The sequence below is a fragment of the Hetaerina americana genome, unplaced genomic scaffold, assembly GCF_022747635.1.
Source record: "Hetaerina americana unplaced genomic scaffold, ioHetAmer1.1.p SCAF_6, whole genome shotgun sequence".
NCBI lineage: Eukaryota > Metazoa > Arthropoda > Insecta > Odonata > Calopterygidae > Hetaerina > Hetaerina americana.
In genome coordinates, this window is record NW_027287205.1 from 87,098,171 (window position 1) to 87,123,489 (window position 25,319).

Below are 25,319 nucleotides of genomic sequence, written 5' to 3' on the forward strand. Positions count from 1 at the left end.
TGGGTCACATACTCTACCTGTTTCCTTGGCGAGGAGACCGTTTTATGTTGCATTTCCATGTGGTGGTGGAGTTTCCCCCTCCTACTTTTCAAATTGCACGCTATTGGATACATTTCTTACTGCATCCTAGGGTACCATTTTTTGTTTGATGTTAGTGTATGTATTTGCATGCGTGTAGAATTAAAGGATTTTTGTATGAACGTATGTGCCGCTGTGGGTATAGTTTTGCATGTATATGTTAATTTTGCATGCGGTTGTGTTCCTTTTTATGGGTGGTGACCCCGCTCAACCTTACGGCAGCTTGCGGGGGTTTATGTAGATGTAAATGTTTCGATGGTTGAAATAAAAGAGCTCATATATTATACTTGTGGTGAACCATTCATGCAGCTAAGAATACAATTAATAATATAGATATTAAAAATACAGAGAATACGGAAAATAAGTGTACTGAGTTCAGGAAAAAAAAATTATTCCACTTTTACATATCTTAAGCTAATATTCCTCAAAATAGGACCCTTGTGAGTCGATACACTTGTTCCAGCGGCGTTCCCATTCCTGGAACGCTCCCGCGAAGGCATCATCGGGAACCGCTCGAAGACTCGTCGTCGACCTCTTCTCTGCCCTCCACGAACATCTTGTGCCACCGAAAGATCATGTTTCTGGACATGGCTGACTCCCCGTAAGCCTGGTTAATCATACCGACAGTTTCGTTAGACGATTTCCCAAGCTTTACCGCAAATTTGATGGAATAACGCTGCTCCAAAAACTTCGGCATCGCGTTCCGTGACGTGGGTCGAAGCGTGGAGGTTCGCGTTAACGGAGCTCCTCACTACACCACAGCTCAGAGCCGACTACCTTTTTCAGCGTCGCTTGCCAACATACCCCCCTACAATTGCAGCCCGTCAGAGCGGTGCTGGGCGCGCCTGGAGTGGCGCGCCCAGCCCAGGTGTCAGTACACTTATTTTCCGGAAAAACCCTGTATATCAGGTTATGCACTGCACTCATTCCCACGTTCCGATTATATCTTTCATTCTGAAACTAAAGTATGAGTCCTACTTCATATCCCTCGGTATGTTACAGACATTGACAAGTATGTCAATATCGTCGTCTCAAATCTCTATTGAAACTAATTTCACAGTTGGATGAGATGGCGTGGGACAAAGAATGACTAAAGTCCGTCAAGGTTGCAAGGAAGTGGTTGTGTCAAATAAATCTGTTCCTTTATTTTGCATATGGCTTACGCAAAAACTGATGAAATATTTCATAGAGACTCACTTTTGAGATAATGATGGAAGTACTTTTCAATAAATTCTCATTCTAATGCTCTTGCGACATCGATTTTTTTTCGAACAGACCTGGCGATCCTCGAATGTCGACGAGGAACTAATTTCATCATCACGTTTCCCAGGCGACGAAGCCCGTGGTATATTTGATGACGCATCGAGACTTTGGGTACAACACTGAGTAAATATTTTGAATTTAACGAAGGACAAGACTGAAAAGTGAATCCAGTTTCCAAGTTATTTCATTGAACAAACTAAACACTCTCGACCCTCTAGGTTGCTCTTCCAGTTTGCGAAAGATAATCTGGCTTCTCGAATAAATAATTTATTTTATTAATTGGAACATCTGGGCGTTAAAATATTCATTTAACATACTGCAAAAATATAATTTGTGAAAGATATTTCTTTGGCAATCCTCTTTAATATTCTGAATTCAGTCGTATGACATTTAAAAATACAATTTTGCAATACTATTTTATTCAGTTTATTTCATTCGCTAAAGGAAATAGTACCATGGTATGAGCTAAACAAAGGGGAAAAATATCATCTTTGTTAAATATTTATTGTCTGACTGCAGTGATATATAGTAATATTAGTATATTTTATATTTTAATTTTGTAAATTAATTTAATTTAGTATATAATTTAGTATATTAATTTAATTTAATATTAATTATATTTAGTTAATATTTAGTATATTTTATTTTGTAAATAAACCACAATAATCGGCCAAGAAGTTGTTTTGCCAATGCCGATGCAATGAGCTCAATTAAAACAAATAAGACCATTACAAAAAATTGTGAAAAAATGGTTCTTTTTCAAAAAACATGCTCACATTGGAAAAATACTATTGCATTTATCGCAAACGTAAAGATGTTCGCACTATTCCGGGTTTATATGCGAAAGGCTAATTCAATCAAATGAATTTGAGCTTTTTCTGAAATTATTTTTCTACTAAAGAACAGGATAGCGAAGCTACGTTTGATTAAAAGAGTAAATGTTAAAATTTCGCTCATGTGACTGCACTTTTAAAGATATAAATCATGACGCTGTGAAATTGTTTTACTTTTAAAAGGAATTTTACTTTGGAATTGTACGAATATAGAAAAGAACGAAAGAGGCATCGTTTAAGTTTTCCAAAGACTCATTACACATTTTATTAAATGGACATTGGCGGGGAAATGTTTGTGATCCACTTTCAAAAGCAGATTTGAACGCTTTTAAACTTCCCTCGGTCGCTCCATGTTTATCGGCTCTAATTACTTCACCCCCATGTTGCCTGAAATGCGGCCCGCCACTCGCTCCCGGAGCGCCCTGGGGAGCAGTGCATATGGCGGGAGAGGGGAGGATCCAAATTCCTAATCTGATGAACTAAATTAACAAGATAGTGAAATCGACCCATGAAATGATTTTTTCCTGCTCAATTAGAAGTACAAGCGCCAAAAAACTCCACTTTAACTGTTATTGCCATTTTATTATTAAAAAGGTCATTTGTGACCCTGTGATTGATAAAATCGAAGCTGGAATATGTAATCATAAAATTAATCTAGCAATTACGTTATTGAACATAAAATGTCGGAGCATAGAGATACTCAGAATGGTACTTTCCTAAAAATACAATGCCTTATATGCATATGGATGAATATCAAAACTAAATAATTATTCAAGTCACCAGTAAAACTCAACTTCATTAATAAAATAATGGATTGAATTACATAATTTTGATGTCGGAAATACCGTTTGTATTTTTTCATCAATATGAATATAAATATTGATCAATAATTTCACATTGACATTACAACCGTCAAATTTTTACTCTTGAGTGTTTAAAACCGGATATTCCGGCTACGTCAAGAATAATTTGAATGAGTATTGAGAGTTGAAATCTGCGTTGCTGAAATTAGCCTTACTCCACTAAGCTTTCACCTGAATCTTAATTGCACGCTGGGAGGAGCGATAACATGAGGTTTTCTGTCCGTTCATAATGATAATTCACCAAATGGCAAGCTTTTCTATGCATCATGTTTTTACAGGTTTTATGTTTTATGTTTACTAATTCTTAAATTAAGGTCTTCTTCTTTCTCAGCGTCCTCAATTTTCCATGGGCATTCAAGCAAAACTCTGACCAAAGGGAAATAATACCTCTTTTTAAGAATTTTCCGATATTTTAGCATTATTAGAGCGATCTTCATAGGCTAAACCTTAATGAGCATTTTCCGGAATATTGTATAAACTTTAAATTAAAAACACCATGCAATTCAGCATTCTGTTATTTCCTACTACGTGATTAGGATATATTTCATATGCATTTACAACACTTGTCTCTCATGGCTGTCAATTATTTCTCATACCGGAATAAAGCATTGAAAGACCTGTGAATAGCAAGGGGGTGAGTTATCGACAGTACTTGTTGCCACTGGCGGCCATTGGACAATTGAACCAATCCATTTTTTTTAGGAATCGCTTCGCTTGATCCTCGTTGGTTTAACTGGCTTTCCATGCATTTTTCGGGTGATTTGCAAGCATGGAAAAGGCGTTGATAACTCCGAACTATTGAATGCAAACGGAATAAGACATACAAGCAGCGTTTCAATTACCTTTTGTTCTGCTTGGAAAGTCCCTTTATATTTATCGGTGTGGCGCGTGTAGTAATGGGCGTATAGTGAGCGAGTATATTTCACTGAGTTTCCTAATAAAGCTAGAAACTTTGCTGTCAGGAAACGCTAGCTTAGCGAAAAGTTGTTTTGATAAATCTAAACTTTTTTGTCTGGGTTGTGAGAAAAATTAAGTTGGAAGTCATGTGGAAGGTTGAAATGTACACTTGAATATTTTAGGCAGGCTCTGAAATCGTTAAAAGCATAATTGAAACCATGGTAAATTGGGTCATAACTATAAAACCAAATATATTAGTTATCGGAAGTTAAATTTTAATTTTTCAAAGTATAACAATAATAATAGTAATAATTAAATAATTTTAAAACTCTTCACTGTCGTTAAAAAATTGTATGCTATAGTATATAACGTAAAAAATTAAAAATCGTCTAAATAATTGCATGCATTGAAGAGCCATTTAAAAGTGAGATCACTGAAACCTGCGTCACCTTTGATGAAAGCCGAGAATGGAGTTTAGTTTAAATGATCAAAATGGCTGCTCTTTGAAGATGGGGGGTTGACTATCAAATAATTTAATGCACAGAGATAGGATGCGTCTATGCCGCGTATAAGGATCACGCTCAACAAAGGAGCGATTAGTAAGGATTTAGGCTCTGTAGTAGACATTTTTGTATATGACACTAAGTCTGTTCGGGACAGTGCTAGCCGAAGTGTGAAAATGCATCATTCACCTCGCACTAAAGGAATGAGGATTAGATATTACAAATTGTAGTAATCGTATAACCGCTAATTAAGCTAAGAGCTTCTTTTTATCCCCTCATTATTTAGTCTGTTATATAATTTAGGAGACTCAAGTAATTCGAAAGGTGCAGAGCTTAGAGCGCATGCTTTGGGTGGAATCAACGTCAACCACACCCTGGGTGAAGCTTGAAAGATACTGCATAGGCTTCAATGCACCATTTGCTCGGAAATTTTATTGCATATCAAAGCTATGATCTTCTTGAAGAGTTCCTCCCTCAAATCAGTGATTATTTTTTCAAAAAGTAGCTGTAGTAGCCTATAGTTTCTCGCACGTATTTCCTTGAATTGTTCGCTTTGATTAATGGAGATTCTCTACAACGTTCACTTACGTTGAAAATCGTATTCGCTTTCGCGAAGAGAAAATACGAAAAAATAAACGTTCTCTTCTTCGTGAAAATTCAGCTTACAAATAGCATGGCTTTAGCCTGAGATACCTTTCTAAAACAGAGATCTAGGATCACAATCCACTGAGTCCCAGAAATGCACATTCCTTCACAAATTGTTTTCCTCTTCTTCGCTTCCTCACCTATTGCATATATCTTTCAAATTCGGCTTGCATCAATCTAACCGATCCACTCCAAATGTAACCATGCATTATTTTCATCCATTTCCGCGCACTCAGTTTCCACCGTGTGCAATACCAAAGCCTACGGCATTCAAATGCGGGAGGGGGCGCGGGAAACGTCGGGGAAAGTGATCTTGGAAGTAAATAGGGGATGGAGTGAGGATTTGGCACGTGACCGGCACCCCACCAGCAAACCTTCCCCGACCAGGCGCTCATTCACTCCTCACGAGTGATGGGGTTCTCGTCTTCGCCATATTCTCCCCACGGTCAGTTTTTGCAACTTTCTGAGGCACTTTCAAGTTGGCCAAAGGGGATTCTCTTTTCAGCAAACAAAGAAGCCATTCCCTCATTTTAATGGCTTCGGATCTTACTTTCAAATCCAATCTTCAAAGCCAGAAAAATTGGTTTTGTCTCTGCGACAGCCTCAGCGCTTTACTTTACATGCTACGAGTTCTAGCATGCATGGCTTACCTTATAAATTTGTCATCTTTGCCATCTTCCACTTCGGTCATCAATATATTATATAAATAATTGTGGCAATGTATATGTATCATTCCTCTAATTAATGGGGTTTTCGCAGGTTTTTCACACCCCCCTTCTCTTCGTGGGTGTTTTCCTGCGTGGGTTTTTACCACGTGAGCGAGCAATGCCACGCTCTCCCTAGCTTTTCCCACAAAAATCATTCTTTACTTAGACTTTCAATATTTTATTGTTCTCTTTCTTCAATCTCATTTACTTTGACTATGTGTACACGTTATCTATGTATAGATGTGTGTTCATTTAATTTATATATGTAGGGAAATATACATTTTTTTCGATGTGCAAATCTGTGCATAATGGATCTCTTCCTGTGTATATGTATGCATGTAACAATAAGGTTTATGCCAAGCATGTACACGACGATGGGTAAAATGGAAGAAGGGACCATTTGGTCTCAATTTCGCCCAAATAAAGACCTCTACCTACCTACATCAGGGTTTATCGGCGACTGCCCTCCGTGCCTCTCTACATACATTCTTCCTTCCTCTTTCGTTTCGAAAATGTCCTGCATGCCATATCCTTACTGTCTGCTTCACTTGCCTAGTTCGATCTAGATCGCCCTGCCAAAGTGTTTGCCTTCTGTTATCCATTTTAGCCATGTGCTCTCAAATCCCTCAGCCCAGGAGGGAGATGACTAATTCGGATCCATCTCCTTTGTTTTGTCCTGCAAAGCCCTTCCTCTCTCAGTGTCTTTTCACTCAGCCATCGTTCTCTTCCTCTGAATTCTGATATCATTCATTCTTCCATACGACAAAGGCCTTGACCAGCTTCCCTTAGCGCCATCCGCCTACATTAAATTTAATTATATGTACCGTACATTTGTACTTCAAATGGCATCTACGCGAGTTCCCATGGCAAACCCCTCACTAGATTCATTCCCTAGTCAATTTGTTTAATACATACTTCTCCCTATCTAGGTTTCCATCCCCTGAGTATCTTGTGAAACCAGTTAGATTTAAAAAATATCGAGCTTCATCAACTAGTAATACTATTAATACGAAGTCGAAAAATGACAGACACCTTCAGCATGGGTATTAAATACAAATCGAACTGTATTGTGGCAAATCTCCTCCGTTCTGCACCCTTTACCGCACGCTTGAGCAGTTCTGCAAGAGTATTCCACCATTGTTCACCGGCCTTCAACATTCATTTCTGCGCAGATCAAAACGTCAGTGCGATTGTCATGAGATGCAAATAAAAGAATCGATAATTAGTCTTTTGTAAAAAGTGGTTCTAAACTAAACATAAAAACGTAATGGATTTTGCTACATCAGGTTGAACAGTTCGTGAGTTTAGGAATTGTTTCGGTTGCAGGTAGTCATAGTGATAGGAATATTAGATGGTTTACGTCACTATTACACTTGCGTTGGCTTCAAATTACAATGCTTCAGGCACTTTTTGCCACTATTCCTTTTGCCCACCGGAACTATCCTTTTTCTCCACCTGCTTCGCTTGCACAGAGATTTCCCCACCAGAAATCAAAACTTCTCCAACATTCATTCCAACTTCAATCATCATGCCTTGGAACCCCTTTCTTTTCTCCTTTGAGGTTCCACAAGGAACTGGCTCTCCACCCACAACACGTCTTTTAATTCCTCATTTGTGTTTGTATCTGTCCATTTAACTTTTTTATATTATTATCCAGACACGCATTGCAAAAGCAGCGAATCCGCCACCCCTTGACTGAGGACTAAGGTTCTTAAATCGTAAAACACCATCGTATGAATCGTTTACTTAAAATTTACTTTTTATTTTTACTTATCATGTCCTACATCAGCCCCCTTCTTTTTTTATAAACTGCCCTACTCGATTGCCCTTATTTTTCAGTCAATTTGACCATCGTCTTAGCACGAATTCCCCAGATAGGCCAGCTATTTCACCTGCTCTAATTAATCCCAGTTCAACACATGATCATATTACCTTTCCAATTTGTTGAGAATCATTTTATCTTAATTTCCTAGCCATTGATTATAATCACGCATTAATTAAACTGATAAAGCAGTCTATTGAAACTATTTCCATCCCTTGAATCAAATCGCTTTCTCTTTCGTCACTGAAGTTAAGGTGGAATTTAATATTGGCGCATAGCGCAGCGAATCGCCCCCTGCCAAATACTTATACAGGCGATGGCTGGCAGGGTAACATGTTGAAGTACGTAAAAATTCGCTGCCTGGACCCCTGTGTGCCGGGAGTCCGTCCTCCTCCCCCTCACCCGCCCTTATAATTCCCCCCCCCTTAGGGGCCCTCCCCGCCTGCGCAACAGCAATATCCCTGGAGATGAAGGTGGATTATAAGAATGTTATTTAACGAGCCAAGTGCTTGCCGGTGCGCCCTTCGTGAAAACACTTGCGCGTTTAATTGGAGCATTCGAGCGGATTACTCACAGTCTCCAGATTAAAGCGGTGTAGTTCCTCCTTCAGCCGCGCGAGCTCCCGTAATTTTATCATGTCCCATCAAAAAATTACACGAGAGATCATTCCGCGAGGAATACATATCCCCTTCTTCACATTTCACCCACCAAAATTATGGCTCGTTAACGGCAGTGAGTGTTGGAATTAGAGCCATTCCTCGGCTCACGCGATCCATAAAATATCAAGAGTGCTCCATTGAAAACGATTAATTTCAAGCAAAGGAAGCTCACGTACGATATCCCGGGTAACCCAATCTCCCCCATTGTGGATGCATTGCAAGTGTCAGTCACCCCGACTCTTCCATTTTCAACATTTTTATGCGGTCTTATACTCAACGGAAGCGTATTTCCCCGATTTTAAATGGCAACTCTATCCTTTTAACACGCTACCATTTCCATTTAAGGGATTCAAACATTTTACTCAATAATTTCAGTCAGCTTTTAACTTTGACGGGATTCATTTGATGAATTTTATTCATTACAAACATCAAATTGGATTTTTGCATGCCACATAAATCTGCTGAAATCCGTTCTCCTTTTCGACAAATTACTTAGAGCGAAGGTAAAAACGTTTTCGCAAGGGAATTTTAGATATATGCTGGGAACGTTGTTAGTTTGCAGCATTAAGGTTGTAATACAAGAATCATGATGCGAAGAGGGCAAAGTTTAACAATAAAATTACACCTTCGAAAAGGTAATCATTTTAATACACGAAAAGTATTGCAACCCTGATGCTATGCATTCTGAAAAACTACTATTCTTAATATCGTAATTTTTTTCATTAAACGGAAAATGCCCACCATCAAGTATTATCATAGAATGAAATTGCACTATTGTATGGTAGCTATATATGGAAGCACTGTAGGTGTAATGCCACGGGAAGCTTAAGGGAGAAATGTTTATGACTTCAATATGTCACCGAGTATTTCCGAGTTGAATTCCGGTACTGGTATTGAGAGTGTTACGAGTATAAACATTCGAGAGATAGACAATTGATTGGGAGAAAAATTCTTTGGTTTTTAGTTACACAAGTGAACCGACGGGTGGATAATGATGGCATCGAGAATTGCATTATTTATTACATATGAAAGCTGTTTAAATTTGAGTCTTTAAAAGTTAGCTTACTTTTATTTTTAATTTCATGAAAATACTAGAGATATAATTAAAATATAAGGCTACTATGAAAGGTTTCATGAATTGTCATTACAAATAAATACACCACAAATGGAATTACACTTTGTACAATTGCGCAAGCAATACAACTGTATAAATTGTAAAATCAATTTAATCTAAGTGTAGGTAGTCATTCTAATTATCTGTACATGTTATGTAAGTTAGGTAAATACATGCTAATGGTTTTCACGAATAATTTTGCTAATACGATTTGCTAAAAGGCCAGCTAACCATTTTCTAAGCCGCTTGATGTATACTTATTGCCTTTCGAAGTAGTTTATATTTTTTAAATTGCTCAAATTGAGGTAATTCAACAGCATATGGTCTGAAATTTTATTTTTCAACTTGGGTACCAGGTACAACACTTATTTCATAGCCATCCATCATCGACAATTGCTTTACCAGTTCACTTTGCTGTTAGGTGCCAACATTTTTAAATCTTGGATTCCAGATAAATACATTTAGCGCTATATTTTAATAATGCCGCAGATGCACCCTCTACCTAAAGCATTAGCACTATTTTAGCAAGCCCCTTATTTACGGGGCAATTAAGCTAGATATGAAATCTTTGGTGCAATATTTACCAGGTTCATTCAAGTTCTGAGGAGTTATATTTCTCACGACAAACTACACGCACCAGAAAGTTCAAACTTATGTCACTTCTCGGCATAATCTCTTAATTGACGTAAAAATGTCTTTCAAAAAGTCGCCGCCTTGATTTCTTGGCCACCGAGAGCTCTTCCGTTGGGCTCCCTTTTCCCCTCTGGCGGAATTGGTTGATCCGTGGGGCAGGCTTCTTGAGATAGCTGGCGCGTTACGACGGTATACCTTCTTTAAAGTCTTCCGCAGTACGTCTCAGTCAATCGACGATGAATTTTGATAGACGTTAAACCACGCCGGCGATCTCGCGGTTCTAAAACTAAAAGAGGTTATTTGTAAGAAACAAGAACGTTCTCACCTTAGCGACAGCCATAGAAACCCTTCCACTGTGCGGAAGAACCACCTACGAGCATGTCCTATATTTTTTAAGAGCGCAGGTCTATTCTAAGCACAACCGCATCTTTATGTGTACGCGAAGTCCTGACAAAAATTGGTTGGCTAAAGGCTTGACAAACTAGGTTGTGTTTCTTGAATGCATAGTGATTACCTCTTATTTACAAATATCACCATTATTTAAGCTCACGCAAACCTATCTACGCTAATTACATTGAGGATCCTCATTAAATGATTTTACCATTGGAAGAATTGAAATCTAGAACTATCAGAAAAATTTAGATTGAAAAACAACAGCAAAAATATCAAATTTACATTTTCATGGCCTAAAATACAAACTTAGTAAGGAAAAGGCCAGTTAATTGATTTGAATTTAGGGCAAAGGAAGTTTGCAAGTCGAATGTGTTTTCAAAATTTTTGACTGACTTTGTTTTCAATCATTTATGACTGAAAGATTGTCGAGGCAAAGGAATCTCACGATTGGGTCGTCTACGTATGGGAAATCCTGCAGTCGGCCATTTTACCGGAGGGCAACAGCAACCACAGCTCCAACAGCCAAATTTGTTTTTTCTTCCATTCTAAATTCTAGTTCATAATTTTTATGTGGCAGGAGCAGAGATACTACGGTTGTATTATCTTCGACTCTAGTTCGACATTCCGCGAGGTTTCCCTACATTAACTTGGCTAAATTATCTTTTTTTTCAACAAGTCACATTTGCTTGGATAAGGCAATAAAATATTCCGCTGAAACACGTAAGGCGGGGAACGTTTCTCGCGAAATATCCGTTTAGAGAGCGGAACCTATTTCCCGGGCCGGCCGTTTCGACATCGTATTGCCTTCGATAACTTGTGTTCGCCGAGACAACGGACGCCCGGGTAAACATGGCTTATCCCCGCGCAGTCGGCTCTTATATTCCGCAGGAGCAAAAACGCGAGCATCTCGGGGGGGAAAATATGGCGCCCAGAAATCCCTCCCCCATCCCTGCTTACTGGGATCCCGGCTCTAGACTTGGGCGGAGGAATGAATGGGCGGCGACGGGGTTGGGGGTAGGGCCGGTGGGGCGCACCAAGCGTGCTGGGCTTGAGCAGTGCCCGGTTATTCATTGCAGCGGTGGCGGGTAAGCAGGAGAGGGGGGATAAAGTGGGGCTCGTGTGCTAGGCGCAAATATGTGTTCTGAACGGGGCGGAAAGGAAAGGGAGGATCGTCTCTCCTCTTAACGCAAGGATCCTCGGAACGCACGAGAAGAATAAGTCATTGAGGGGACTCAAAAGAATGCACTTTGTGATTCCACCGTAAATTACATATTTAGACGACCTAAGTTTCAATCTCCTCCCAACCTCTTAGGAGACCTGAAGATGACGCTACGCGCTCAAACCTAGGTCGTCTAAATATGTTATAAATGAGAAAATACAAAGTGTTTTCTTATGAGTCATGGATCGCTTCCACAAAGGGAATCTGGAAATTACATTAAATAAGTCATTAAAGTAATTTTTCGCCATGAGTCATTTCCTTAAATGAGCAAATAAATTAGTAAATTTTTTATGGGTGTCCTACTGTTTAACGCAGGTTTTGGATGAACTGAGCCAATGTGATTTCTCATAACCAAAAATACAGCAAAAAATCGGGTACAACAATAGTTCCTCTTTAAACTGCTTATACTGCCTTCCTCCCTTCATACCATCCAACATCCCTATCCTATTCCTTCCCTTTCCTCGTTTGCCCAACATTATCCGCATAATATCACCGTCTTCAACACCCCACTGCTGACCAATATGCTTTTCATCCATTTCTTCCCAAAAGATGGACATTAGTTGAGAAAACCTATGTAATTTTCGTCTATAAAACCCAATCACATTATTTTGCGTATAACTGTGAAAACGGGGATCGGCATGGCGCGATCGGCAACCTACTCGCTTCCCACCCCGAGGGCCTAGGTTTGAATTCCGGCGACGACAGATATTTGTCAGTCGCGTTCCAATCCCTACTCGATGTGCTTTGTGGAGAGCACTTTGAGTGAGTTCGACGTCCATTGGATGGGATGTTAAGCTGGGACACCCTTGGTGCCTTTCGTTGAGACCCGGCCGACTGCAGGTTTTCCTCCACCCTTCATCCTGCCCATCCCCAATGGCGCTGATGCCCTTAGCTGTCGTCTGTTACCTCACATAAAAACTACTAGCTAAAAACAGTGACAACGGAGATACCAACCTAACACCAAAAATGTCAATTCCAAAAAACAGTGGCATATGACAGAACATACAATTCGATAGCCTCGTCGACTCTCCTAAGAGGCCCAAAATATATTATGACAAGGTGAGATCTAATATTTTAAGAAATGGGAAACAAGGAAGGGGTGCGAGCGTACGCCGGAGCCATCTTGCAAACATTTCCCAGGATGCAGGACCGAGGCCGCCCGGAGTATTTCCCCCCATTGAAGGAAATTCAACGGGAAGTTCGTGCGGCGACTGGACCGCAAACTTTACGTAAAACGTCAGAAGCCAACAAGTTATCTCAATATTCCGAACATCCGCTGATACTTATCCGCGGCTCTCGCCATTTATTCGCCTTCCTTGGGCCGCTCTTCCTTTAGTTTTTGGGAGTTCTTTTGCTTTCGCACGAGTCTCGGCATCGTAAAAGCCGAGGGAGAAAAGTTTGTGATATATATTTGGAGACATAAAATTTTATTTTCTCGACAAAATTTGTGCCAAATCTTTCTATTGGTGATTTTTCTTCAGAATATTCTCATATTTTCACGAGATACTATATTTAAAACGACTTGAGTAATAAATTTGAGGGTGATTTTGACATGGCCGCATTATTGAGATTTTCTTGAGCACTTTGGAACAATTACTTTTATAGCAAGAATAGTTTCCCTTATCAATCGAACGATAAATTCACGTCTTTAATCAAAGTCGAAGAGCAGAGCAGTGAGAAAAAATGTAGGCGACGCGAACGCATGACGCTGATACCGCGATTATATCGTGTGCACCAAAATTCAAGTTGCCTTACGTCGTAAAGGGTGGGGTCACTGCCCCTTCGGCTACGAGCACTGGCGCACGAAGGGAAGGCAGGTTTTCGGAGGCCTCGAGTCGAACTGCATAATCTCCGTGAATTAGGGCAAAGGGGGAGAGGAGGGAAAGATGAAAGGGAAGGGGAGGAAGCGACGGATGGGGTATCGCGGACGCTATGAAGTTCCCGCTCCAAGCGGAGGAAATACCTCGAGACGCTGCCCCAATACACGTCCGACTACGGCAGCGCTAGAGAGAATACAAAGATGTCGGCCCTGTTATCAGGCACGCGTTTCCACGTTCGAACGTCCTCCAATGAGAGGCTAGGATTCGCGCATCGCCAGCTCACTCCCTTTCAACAAGATATGCAAATAGCAAATCCGAAAGGGAAAAGCATAGCGGCAACATCATTAGAACTGCGCCCATTATAATAACACCTGAGGAGCTGTATAGCCATCTACAAAATCAGTCCCGAAAGTAGAAACACTTATTTTTTCCTGGAAGGACGGATGGCGATTTCTCTGGTTGAGTTTGAGGGAAAGGAGTCTCAGAAGAGGCTGGAGGTCAGTGACAGTTGGCTATGAGAAGTGCGTATCGTTCGCTTGCGAAACCTCTATAGCTTGATCTTGTCACGCTCCGTCATGAACCAGTTATTGGAACAGCGCCACGCTATCTAATTTTGCGTGAAACTGGAAAAAACCGGGAAAGAGATTTATGCACACTCAGGTAGCTTATGGTTAAACGCCATGGATAGATCCGGTGTTTTTGGGTGGTACAAGGTGTTTCGGGAAAGCAAAGAAAGTACTGAAGACGCCGAACGTGCAGGACACACTTGATCTCAAAAATGACGAAAATCTTGCAAGAGTGAAGGCTAAGTTGGACGGGAATCGCAAATTAAGTGTTCGTATGGATTTTGATCTCTAAAAGAAATGTACATCGTCTTGTGATTGAAAACATGGGCATGAGAAAGATGTGTGTGAAGTTGGTGGTTGGGTAAAACGTTTTACTCTCGGTCGAACAGAGGGAAACTCGTCGGCGTATCTGCTAAGAGCTTGTCTCAGTCACCCTACATTTCTGACGTCGCCCCACCAGACCTCCTCTTCTTCCCCTCCTCAAATCCGAGCTGAAAGGACGTCATCAAAGCTTGGTGAAAGCGTGGCGAAGTAGCACAGCAGAAGTGGCCGGGAGCTACCTTTCAGAGGGTGCACGGGGCGTGGCAAACCCGCGGGTAGCGGTGTGTGGACGCACAAGGGCTCTACTTCGAAGAATTTAGAGTGAATGTGTACATTCCGGCAATAAATGTTTTTTAATGGACTCAGTCCAACTATTTTTGGGAAAGATCCTGTGCATTGCAACTAGTTTCATCTGATGGAAATACCATTTTAATTCTCAACCTTCAATTGTTCATGCTCCAAAGTGAAAATTATCGAAAGTGGGCTTTAGTTTAACAACGATCTTCTGCACGTGCGTGATAGGCAATCCACGGAGCTCATTGAAGGACGCTGTAACGCGCGAATGAAACCAGGCCTTTAAGAATTTCGGTAGATGGAGGAGGAGGGAAGATGGGGGAAGTGGTTGGGAGGAGGGGAGTGAAGGGCTGGAAACGCGATAACTCTCGGGGAGCCCAGAGGGAAAGACCGTAATGAATGGAGCCCATCCTTCAAAATCTGCCGTCACACTTGGAAAAAGGCGCTCCGGACGCCTACGCACGCACTCCATCCCCCTCTCGCGAGGAAAGCTAAAGAATAACGCATTAGAAAGCTCTTTCATTCCTCTCTCTCTCTCCTCCCCCCCCATACGCTTATATCCACGCCCCCTGTGGACCATGAAGCAAGCTCTCGACGTCACTCTCCATCCCTCCCGCGAGGTCGTCGCGGACAAAAGGTTGCCCGTTCTCGCGGCAGAGGTCTCACACCAACCCTTACACGTTCAATAATTTAATTCGGGACTAAAAAAATGGATAGGAGGAGAAACTTATTGATAAAACTGTCTAAATTGTAACGTTTCCACGCGTTAGCCTGTGAAAATTTAATTACACTTTCTTTTTTAAATTTTTTTCTCCCCCCTGCGATTTACATTCGTTTTGATGTTCACGAGCATTCATTAGTATTCAGTTAAATATTCCGTTAAATGTTCCCCAAATGGAATGCGCGGTATGACATGATGGAGTTTGAACATCGGAGATAAGCGCTTCAGTTTTGTTATTATCAAAGAATACTTCGAAAATGTCACCTTGAAGAATTTTCTGTGGTAATGCACGTTTTGCGCCATCAAAATAAAGTACGCAAGAGCAGAACAGCGTGAAAGAACTGCAGAAGCAACGCCAGGAGCCTTGGCTATGCTACAAGAGCTACTGGAGTGGTTTAAGTAGTGAAATAAAAACCGATAAAAGAAGGGCAAGGGAGATCCTAAAAATACAAACGTGATGAAAAAGCCTTTTGAAAACATAAAAAAAATATTTAGCATGAACTTACACTAGAAAAAAATCTTTTTGAGTAAAAATAGTCGTATGGCATTGGCAGATGGAGTTTAAGAGTAGCTTTCTAGTTATGTTTCCTTTGAAGATTTTATTGATTAGATTTCATAATAAAAGGTGTTTATGAAGGTAATAGCACAACAAGCGCATTGGAACACATTTTGGCGAATCAAGGGGTTTAATGAACAGGGTACCAAAAGCGACATGAGAGCCTGTTACGGGCCCCGGCAGAGAGATGCGATTAACTCGTGAACAATAGGGAAGAATTTTAGGGAAAGAAATACTTGGTATACAAGTCTATCCAATGAATACCCGAACTTAGGCAATAAAAACTTTATTGTACCAAATTTAGTCTACATCGATTTTGGTCCATTAAAGTACTCTCCATTCTGTTGCTCTTGCACTTATTCCATCTTCATTTCCACTGTTTGAAGACCCTTGGAAGTCCTCAAGGCAGTTAGGCTTGTTAGTTTTCTCGTCGTTTCTTGCTTTATTGTGTCCACATCCTCCCAGTGATGCCCACATATCACATTTTTGCATTTTAGGGAATGGGAAAACGTCGTCGTAGGGAGCGAAATCCGGCGTATAAGAAGGACGATCAAGGATGGTGATTGCATTTTTTGCTAGAAACTGTCGAACAATCAATACTAATTAATCAATGTGCAGGTGAATTGTCATGGTGAAGGATCTATCCATTATGTTTGATTAAAATAGTGTGCACTGTTGATTTTCCTAAATTCAGTTCATCAGCTCTCATTCGGACAGTTTTCGACGAGTGGTGAGGACAAGGGACCGCACACGATCAATGTTGTCGTCAACACAGGTGGTTGAAGGTCGTCCCGACCTGGAATCATCCATGGCGTCTTCTCGGCCGTCTTCTCCAAACCATTATCACCGTAAACAGCTGTCAACATTTCAGTAATTTCTTGAAAACTTTTATCGCACTTCACCAGAAAACTTGATGTTTCGACCGAAAATGGTAATTCACAAAATCACGGATTTTGTGAATAACCAGTTTCGACAAACGGTAAAAACAAGGACAATAGAAACTATAAGCATAACTGGCACCATGCGCACAGCTCGACGATCCGCCAAGCACAGACAAGCATTGGGTCTCATGAAACTAACGTCGCTAGTGGGCGGGGCTATATTCACGTCGTGGCCGCCAGATCACACCAGTTCGCGCATTTATTGCACAGACCTCGTATGTGAAACAGATATCGGACGATACGGATTGCACAAATATGTATATAAGGAAACTAGCTGATAATTTAACCCATGTAAATTTGCGATAACCACAAATTAATCAACATATTGTAAAGAATATTAAATGTAGAAGATTCCTCTTAATCAATATTTCTTAATTGTTACATGATAAATACCGTACATAAATTTACTCCAGAGATATGCCTGGAATTGCATTTTAAACGAATAAATGTTATAAAAGGACATTTTTTAGACTTACATCACCCATAATGATCTATAAAAAAAATCTTTAGTCAAAATTCTAGTAACTCCTTGCCTATGTATCTATAATTTACATCATAATAATTCGGACACATTGATATGATGTAAATTATCCTGTTTAAAAATATATTATAATTACAAATTATCACGTGGAATCACATCGGGAATTCACCAGCACCGGTATTCACCGGGAGCAGATGTCGGGGAAGACCGCAATATTTCCTCCTCCAAGATGCGGGCGTCAGCCAAAGGACAGGTTAATTCCCTCGATCGACACCTGAAGCCTTAGGTATTGTGGAAAGTTTAAGAGTCGAGGCGGCGGCATATTGGTCCCAGGGCGTCCCAAGCGCGATATGCGTGGAGGGAGGCGAATTGGCGATAGCTCCCTTTTGACTCGTGCTCGTTTGGATCAAAGAGACCCAAAGATAATCGCGGAATAAGCGATGCTGGAGAAAGGCAATAGAGAGAAGGAGCCAACAATTGTCCTCAAACACACCGATCGAAACGCACCGTGGTCGAAAACGTTCTGCCGCTCATGATTCTTGGCGGCGAAACTTGAAAACAAATTTCATAATGAGAGCAATCTATCACGCACATCTAAGCTAAGGTAACCTTGGACCAAAATTATTTACAATTCCCCAAAGATCTTGGAGGTCTTCATGATGAAGACTTACTTGCAAATGGCTAAAATTTCAAAGGAAACTGTTTTCGGCTTACTACTTCGGGGAATCCACTCGTGTTCGAGGGTGAAGCTGTACACACAAATATATCATAAACATTTAAGCACGTACGGCCATATTTTCAATGCCTGGCATCATGATCGGCAGTCATTGATGGCATCATGATTAGTATGCCGTTGGGGAAAAAAGTTGATGAGAAGGAATGATTTTCACTCCGAAAAACGATAGGGGGGAGATTACAAAGGAAATTGAAGGATCATGTCTCCTGAAGACATCTTAAAATCCATATTACGATACTGAAAACGGCAAGAAAGGGGCACATGGTAATTCAAACTACGCGCAAATTAAAAGATAAGGATTGCTAGCAATAACCAAATAGTACATCAATGGAGGTGACTAAAAACTCCTTGGAACACGATCATGCGGCGAATTGCCAAATTGCGATGTGTAGGTCTGAGGGATTTTTGTGCATCTCAATCTCGAACATTCCTTCCTTCCAACAGTTCCCAGAACGCCCCCCCCCCCGTCCCTAGGGTTAACATACACAGGCGTGGATTTTTGCATGTCTTCTCAAATTGAGCGGACGAGTAGAGAAGGCGCCTGCCCTCCTCGGGCGCCGGCGCCGCGTGGCCACGGCGTTCGGACCTGTGTAGTTAATGATTAGTTTTCCGACGAAACCGTTAAAAGAACGTTAAAAAAGTAGACATTTTCACCATCCTGTGCCGTATCTCAATCCATTCTCCAATCATTGACGATAATTAACCCAAAGAGTGCACTTTACATTATTACTGCATTCTCCTCCACTGTTGATTTTTCTCTTGACTTTCCCGAGTGAAATGGCTTAAAAATAATCGTTTTCCGCTCACAGGGTCGGCGGATCTAACTCCTGGATCCTTGACGCTGTTTCTTAGGTGAAGTGCATTGGAACTGGCTTAAATGCATGCATGCGAAATATATTTAAAAAACAATTGGGAAACTTCCATTTCTTCAAAAACTACGTAGCCTAAATGCTGACCCTAGCAATCAATTTACTTTTGAAATGTCGCCCTTATGTAAATCAACACATTTTGGTGAGTTGCTCAAGTTATTTTTCAAGGTTAAAAATGTCATTCACCAGAATTGGTCATCTCCTGAGAAAAAAAAAAGGAATGAACTGAACTGCGGCGTATCTAATTATATTTTCAACAATATTAGTGATCGGTGTCAAGGAGTGAAATCTGATAAAAATGTTCGGAGACCAATTTCTGAGGAATTAATACCCTTACATACTTCCACCTACAGACTCGTAGGGGCACACGAAGATTCTCGGGCGAATATAATTTCTAGGGATCAAATTATCATTCACCTCGGTATGGGGTAAGTGAGATGGTAACATCTGTGGAGCTAAATTAATGAAGCTGGGTTTTATCAAAATAATATCGGGAAGAAGTATTCGAATTATGAAGTCATAGAGAGATGTTATTTCACGTTGGTTATACATCATCTTAAACACCCGTGGAATGTATCGGATTCTGAGAGGAACTGAATCTAATTTTGGAATTTTAAAGTACAAAAAGGAAAACTTCCCAATCTGCGCACAATCGCCATGATCGAATAGAATTCGCAAATATTATAACTCTAAAGTCTGGGTCGGGAGACCCCGGACGGATAAACATTACTGGCACGAGTTTACAAAATTAAACTCATTATCACAGGAAAACAATTTGATTGAAATGCCGATAGAGATGGAATGATTTTATGGCCGCGTAGCATTAATATAACACAGTGAGAATATTTCTAAATTGAAAGCCGAGCGACGAACGGCATCACTTTTCCGTGCACGATTCCAGATGACAGCAGTGAAATTAAGTAAACATAAATTACGCCAAATGAACTCCCCAAATGTTATGGTAGTATTTTTAGGGGAGGTGACATACGGCTGAGGTCATTTGCGCCATTGAAGATGGGCAAGAGATAATTGAAAGGTGGAGGGAAACCCGGCGTCGGCATTAGCCTACTCTTGTCGAAATGCGCCAAGGGGTCTGCAGGTTAACGTCCCATCCGATGGAAGGCGTGCTCACCCAAAAGCGCACTCCACAAAGCACCTCAATTAGAGATCGGGGTAGCAATGAAAAATATCTTCCGCCACGTGGATGCGAACCCGAGCCCTCTGGGTGGGAAGCCAGCTGGCTAACCACCGCATCATCCCGATCCTAAAAGGTCGTTAATCACTATTTGCCCTCTTGACTGTAGACCTCATACCCTTACAAAACGCCCTAGTGATGGCTTGCAGGAAAAGACGCAGATGTAAATTGAAAAGGTTCAATGTACCCTTGGGGAACTAGGTGGAAAAACATGAGCGAAAGGAGGTTACGTTCTACCTCGCAGGGCCCCCGCACGGAACAGGGGGCGCGCGAAGAAGATTGGGGCTGCAGGGAGAGGGGGGGGCATCGCGTAGTGTGGAATTCATTCCTACGCCATTATCTTGCACCTCCACGAAACAATTTCCCTCAAAAACGTCGAGGGCGGGGGTAGATAGAGAGGGTGGGAAGAGAGGAGGGTGGGAGGGAAGAATTTTCTCTCGCAAGGAAGAAAGAGGGTGCGCACCGCAGCGATCCCTGTTAAAACCCTATTAAAATTCGGATCCTCCCATCCCATTTGCCTGCAGGGATTTCTTACGCTCGTTCCGCGCGCCACCCCCTCCCGCGCGCCCGCATTCCTTTCTTGGTCGTTTCATGCCGAGCGCAAGAGCGATGGGATTCATATTAAAGGCGAAACGTCTGCAGGGGTAGGGAACGGGGCGGGTGAATCGAGGGGCTGCAGATATCGTGCACATCGCGGCGGGTGGCAAATTATTATTTGCAATTAGCAATAACACTGCGTGTTGAATAAGAAAAGTCGTGGGAAAAACGTACGGTGGGAATAACCCCAAGATCCTCGTCAGCATCCGTTCTGTTCTCAAGCGTATCATTCAATTGTTTGAGCATGGGGTCACAATTGACACCACGATGGGAGTACGTAATAATGGGCCAACAAGATTGTTTCCAAAGAGATGGAAAGGGGTTTTCCGCTTGCAAAATTCCACAAAGAGAAACGAAGCGCTTTGTCTTAGCAGTGAAGAAGAGTCGAAATTGATCTCGGAATTCATTGAAGACGGAAAGTAAGAGTGCGGTTAAGCGCTGAAGCGAGGCCCAAGGAGGCGCCGCTGCTTCTCCCTTTCGACCGACGTCTCCTCGGCAGGCACAGCGAGGGCTGGCAGGGGTCAACGGCGTGGTTTTGACAGAAGGGGTACCACCACTCTTACCGGTTAAGGTAGGTTTTTGGATGGACACAGCTACCAAATAAATATTTTGCAAATCCTAGCAAAACACAATCCAGCAATCTACTCTACATCAATTCCATTTGCATCTCTGTGCACTTCCTTCCTCCCCTCATCCCGTCCAACATCCCTATCCTGTTGCTGCCCTTCCCTTGTTTTCCTAGTATTCTCCACTCTATTACAGTCTTCAACGTACTACTTCCGAAGAAGATCCGCTCGAGATGATAAGGAAAAGGAATAGGAACTGAAATATACGACGAAAGATCCGGTGTCTCGGTAAAGGCAATATTTTTGCGCTTGTGCTTTGCTCGACTCCACCTTCCCCACCTCTCCTTGTGTTTTCCTTTTATATGTGCTCCTATCCGTGTTCCTTATTATCTATTTCCGTTTGAATGAATATTTGTTCGACATATGGCGGGATTTCGTGGTTGATTGTGTGTGCGTCTATATGTATAAATATAAATATATATATATATATATATATATATATATATATATATATATATATATATATATATTATTTATTATATATTCACCCTGAAGACGATGGCAGAGTCAGCTTCGAAACGTCGGTGTACTGCAACCTGACCCAGTGGGAAACCCGAGAGAACTTTTTGAACATAAAAATAATCTTAGGCAAACCTCTATCAGAATAAATGAAAAAGAAACACTTTGTTCCAATCCACCACTTTATTACAGGTACGACTAGTTTCGACGCTACGGCGTCATCCTCAGGTACAAAGTTGAAAGTCACAATCATTGTATATATACCCTCTTCTGGAAAGAGTGGGGGAGTTGTGGGAAGAGGGGGCGGGGAGGGGAGTACGGGGGTAGGTACGAAATAATGTGGGAGAGGGTAGGAAACACCAGGACAAGCGTTAGTGAGTGGGGGGGATTGGAAGGTGGGTTAAGAGAGGGGAAACATTTCATTGGTCGGTATAATTTGAGTCAATGGCTAATGGGGATAAAGGTACGGGTTAGGAGTCAATGGGAGTTAAGGGGAAGGGGTTAGAGGTTCTGTTTTTCTGTTATTGCTAGGGAGGCTTCCAGGAGAGGTGATACGTTTTCAAACAGAATGTCATTGAGTAAAGGATGTTTCTTCATTGTTCTCCGGATCTCCAACTCTTCCTTCTTGTCCATCCTCCTCCCTTTTTTTTTCTTCACGATGTAGAATTTTGGGGATGAAATCACTGGTGTGATTTTCCTCCCACAGGTGTTTGGCAAAGTGGGATTGGGCTAGGTTACACTTCTTGTAGCACCTCTTGTGTTCCTCCGCTCTTGTCCGCACCGCTCGACCACTCTGTCCGATGTACCTCGCACTGCAATCCCCGCAAACCATTTCATATATCCCACTATTTTCCAGTGGCTCAACTTTATCTTTAGTTTTATTTATGAACATTTTTAGATTTTGTTTGTTATAGAAAGCAATTCTGAATTTGTCTTTCGGGAACAATTTGCTAATTTTTTCGGACGGGACACCATAATAGGGCAATTTTACCCACTTAAGTTTTCCCTTAATAGTTATCCCTGAATTGTAAAGTAGCCGTTGGGCTCTTATGGAGCGTTTCTTGCCGAGCATTTTGTCCACCATTTTTTCACTGTAGCCATTTGTAGTTGCTATAGATTTGATTGTCACCAATTCCTCGTTAAATTTTCCTATCGAGAGGGGAATATTAAGTAGTCTATTCAGTAGGAAGTGAAATGTGGATAACTTTTGGGATATATGATGGCGGGAGTCAGCAGGAATTACATGGTCTGTAGTGGTGGTTTTGCGATATAATTGAAACTCGAATCCTTTTTCCCTTTTAGTAACTGTAACGTCAAGAAAACTTAGTTTTCCTTCATTTTCTTTTTCACACGTAAACTTGATATTATTACACTGAGAATTTAAAACCGACAAAAAACTGTGCAGTTGTCTTACAGTGCCAGTCCATATTGCAAAGATGTCATCCACGTAGCGGACCCAGAAGTAAATGTTTTTTGTGTTAACTGAACTATTCATAAACAATTTATGTTCGAACTCGTCCATGAAAAGGTCGGCTAGGAGCGGTGACAAAGGTGACCCCATGGCTAAACCTTCTGTTTGTCTAAAATAATCACCATTAAATTTAAAATAGTTTTGCTCCACACACACTTTGGCAAGGGTCACTAGGTCACTGACGACGTTTGTGTCCGTCACTGTATTTGATAAAACTTTCTTTGCCACATTGACTGCTTCCATCGCCGGGATGTTGGTAAAGAGGTTCACCACATCAAAAGACACTAAAAAATATTTCGTGGTGGGGGGTTTTATTTTGGAAAGTTGCTCACAAAAAGCCACAGTATTCTTCACTCCATATCTTGGCTGGAAATTAGTCAACTCTCTAAATCTAGAATTCAGCACCGCCGCGAGTTTTCTGGGCGGGGAATTCACATTGGAGATGACCGGTCGGATAGGAATGTTTACTTTATGCAATTTTGGGAGGCCGAAAAAGATGGGAGCTCTTGGATTCATAGTAGTTGCTTTGTAAATTTCGCTGGACTTCAGAAAAGTTGGAGTGGAGGAAAGCGATTTTTTCACAATTTCCTGGAATTTTTTAGTGGGGTCCGATGAAAGCTTTACTATTTTGTTATTCTTAATGAAGTCGTAACATTTATCCGTGTAGTCCTCTCTCTTCATCACTACCATTGCGTTCCCCTTGTCCGCCTTTTCAATGATTAAATTGTTCTCTCTCAATCGCTTCTGAATAGAACTAATAACTTTGCGCTCCCCCAACTCGGTTCTCGTTGGGACTTTCAGTAAGCTAGGGAGTTTTTGAGCGATTATAGTTTTCAAACCAATATCCCGTTTCTCCAAGGACACTTCACAGTCTAGTGCCAGATTCTCGACCTCCTTTGCTCCGACTGGAGTACTGGGTACAAACTTGAGTCCTTTTTCCAGTAGGGCTATTTCTTTCGTGTCGAACACTACGTCCGAAAGGTTGATCACTCTGTCATGGAAGGTTATGGGAGCGTTCCCCCTTTGAGGTTCCTGATGGGAAACCAATTTTGTCTCTTGCAAGCGCTTAAGTTTATCATTAATTACTAACCTCTTTTTCCGTGCTTTTCGCAAATGTGTCTTAAATTATGGTGCCTGTGGTGAAAAAATGAAACCTAAGAACTATTTCACTAATGATCTAAAAACAAAAACATGGGTGAAAATGTGACAGAGGAGAAAGAAGTATGGGAGGTGGTTTGGTAAAACGCAGGAAAGTACGCTCAATGGATCAACCCATTATAAGAATTATTCATATCGCACACTCCGAAAGGTAAGACATCGAAGCGCGTTCTGAATAGTTGAGTGCACTTTGTATAATTCAAAATAAAATCTACAATTTACATCATAATGGTAGTATGTTAACCCTTGCTGATTATTGACTTCTTAAAATTTTTTAACTAGGTTCATTCTAATGATGCAACTTAATAGCTGTTAATTTTGCTCGATGCCTCCTCTGAAAACGAACATTGTGCAAGGTCTCAATCCGTGAATATGTTATTGGAAAAAGTATAAGAGTGTACAGATAATGAACGCAAATGGTGTGTTCCTTTGACTACATACACTAGGTTTTACCACAATTACGAGTGACACGGCAGTGGAAATATTATCAGGAAAGTCAGTTTGCGATTTCAATTGCTGATTTTATAGTGCTATTTCTTCATATAATCTGGAACGCAAGACAGGTGGAATGCCGAAGGGTACTCATAAATGGATGTCTTTTCTTGAATTTTGAAAAGAAAGAATTTCATTCTAGAGAACAGAGAGGAGGCAAATGACTTACGACGTGCTGACTCATCGTCATTTCAGCGCCGGATAGAATTGCGTCGAAGAAAAGGGGAAGCGAAATCATGATCGCGAGAGAGTGGAGAGAAAATTACAAAGGACTTCATATTCCGGATCGAGTCACAATGAATCACGGCCGCCACACCCTCTTGTTCGAGAAAGGGACTAAATTAATACGGCCACCTTAATTGCCTGCCTTGGAATCGGCGTGAGCGC